The 2,500-nt window shown below is 29.7% G+C and overlaps 1 protein-coding gene across 1 annotated transcript in view; it reads right to left on the reverse strand.

Annotated features, from left to right (window-relative positions):
• Window positions 1-2,500, reverse strand: part of dcc (DCC netrin 1 receptor) — a 284,296-nt gene that overhangs the window by 61,017 nt on the left and 220,779 nt on the right. The window lies entirely within an intron of this gene.

A 2,500-nucleotide genomic window follows, 5' to 3' on the forward strand; every position in this document is an offset into this window, starting at 1 on the left:
TTGCATGTATATACTGTATATATATTTATATAATGTATCTTATATATAAATAAGTGCTTGCCAATCGATTAATCGCAATTAATTGCATCCAAATCGCATATGACTTCTGTTTATAATTATTATCTATCTATAAACACACACCCATACAGATATATATTAAATAAATATTTGCATGTATATACTGTATATATATTTATATAAATTATCTCATATACAAATATAAAAAAAGAAACAACAAATTATTTGCATATTTTCTGTAATTAATCACGATTAAAAACACTGGGGTTTTTAATATTTTGGTATTGCAACAATTTCAGTTACTCTCCAAATGAATGAATTAAAGCATATTTAAAATATTTGTTAATAATAATTATACACAGCACACATATATACAGTATTACGCAAACATAAACTTTTATTTTGGATGCGATTAATCGTATAACTGATTAAAATGTATTCATGCTTACTGAATTAATACACAAAACATTATGACCACAAACATCGTAAGTCAAGACACATTTACTGGAGAAGAGAAATTACTTTAAAATTGAAAATACATGAAGATGAGTTTGTGCTTAAAATAAGAACAACAATCTGCCAGCGCAGTCAGAATAATGATCTTAATTCAAAGGAAAACATGATTATTTCCCTTCATTTTCGTGCACGTTGTCTTAATCTCTTCAGTCATTTCTCTTCTCCAGTAAATGTGTCTCAATTTAAAAATGTTTAGATGTTTGTGGTCATAATGTTTTGCAGTGCAAGTATTAATTAAGTGCATTTATAAATGTACTTTACAATAAAAATATAGTTTGTTTCTCTTGATTCTGTGGTGAAATATGAGTGTTGTCGTGAGATTCCCCAGGTGAAGAGAATAAATCTACAGTCTCACCTGAGACACACAGAGGGAAGAGAGTCCAGAACACACACACACACACACACACACACACACACACACACACACACACACACACACACACACACACACACACACACACACACACACACACACACACACACACACACACACACACACACACACACACACACACACACACACCCTTAAGAGGTGTTCAAGTTCATTTAATGAAGTATACTTAAGTGATGTTCAAGTTCATTTTGTGAAGTATACTTAAGTGATGTTCAAGTTCATTTTGTGAAGTATACTTAAGTGATGTCCAAGTTCATTTTGTGAAGTATACTTAAGTGATGTTCAAGTTCATTTTGTGAAGTATACTTAAGTGATGTTCAAGTTCATTTTGTGAAGTATACTTAAGTGATGTTCAAGTTCATTTTGTGAAGTATACTTAAGTGATGTTCAAGTTCATTTTGTGAAGTATACTTAAGTGATGCTCAAGTTCATTTTGTGAAGTATACTTAAGTGATGTCCAAGTTCATTTTGTGAAGTATACTTAAGTGATGTTCAAGTTCATTTTGTGAAGTATACTTAAGTGATGTCCAAGTTCATTTTGTGAAGTATACTTAAGTGATGTCAAGTTGATTTTATGAAGTATACTTAAGTGATGTTCAAGTTGATTTTATGAAGTATACTTAAGTGATGTCCAAGTTCATTTTGTGAAGTATACTTAAGTGATGTCAAGTTGATTTTATGAAGTATACTTAAGTGATGTTCAAGTTGATTTTATGAAGTATACTTAAGTGATGTCCAAGTTCATTTTGTGAAGTATACTTAAGTGATGTCAAGTTGATTTTATGAAGTATACTTAAGTGATGTTCAAGTTGATTTTATGAAGTATACTTAAGTGATGTTCAAGTTCATTTTGTGAAGTACACTTAAGTGATGTTCAAGTTCATTTTGTGAAGTATACTTAAGTGATGTTCAAGTTCATTTTGTGAAGTATACTTAAGTGATGTTCAAGTTCATTTTGTGAAGTATACTTAAGTGATGTTCAAGTTCATTTTGTGAAGTATACTTAAGTGATGTTCAAGTTTATTTTGTGAAGTATACTTAAGTGATGTTCAAGTTCATTTTGTGAAGTATACTTAAGTGATGTTCAAGTTCATTTTGTGAAGTATACTTAAGTGATGTTCAAGTTCATTTTGTGAAGTATACTTAAGTGATGTTCAAGTTCATTTTGTGAAGTATACTTAAGTGATGTTCAAGTTCATTTTGTGAAGTATACTTAAGTGATGTCCAAGTTCATTTTGTGAAGTATACTTAAGTGATGTTCAAGTTCATTTTGTGAAGTATACTTAAGTGATGTTCAAGTTCATTTTGTGAAGTATACTTAAGTGATGTTCAAGTTCATTTTGTGAAGTATACTTAAGTGATGTTCAAGTTCATTTTGTGAAGTATACTTAAGTGATGCTCAAGTTCATTTTGTGAAGTATACTTAAGTGATGTCCAAGTTCATTTTGTGAAGTATACTTAAGTGATGTTCAAGTTCATTTTGTGAAGTATACTTAAGTGATGTCCAAGTTCATTTTGTGAAGTATACTTAAGTGATGTCAAGTTGATTTTATGAAGTATACTTAAGTGATG

Source organism: Pseudorasbora parva, chromosome 3 (assembly GCF_024679245.1).
Source record: "Pseudorasbora parva isolate DD20220531a chromosome 3, ASM2467924v1, whole genome shotgun sequence".
NCBI classification, from domain to species: domain Eukaryota; kingdom Metazoa; phylum Chordata; class Actinopteri; order Cypriniformes; family Gobionidae; genus Pseudorasbora; species Pseudorasbora parva.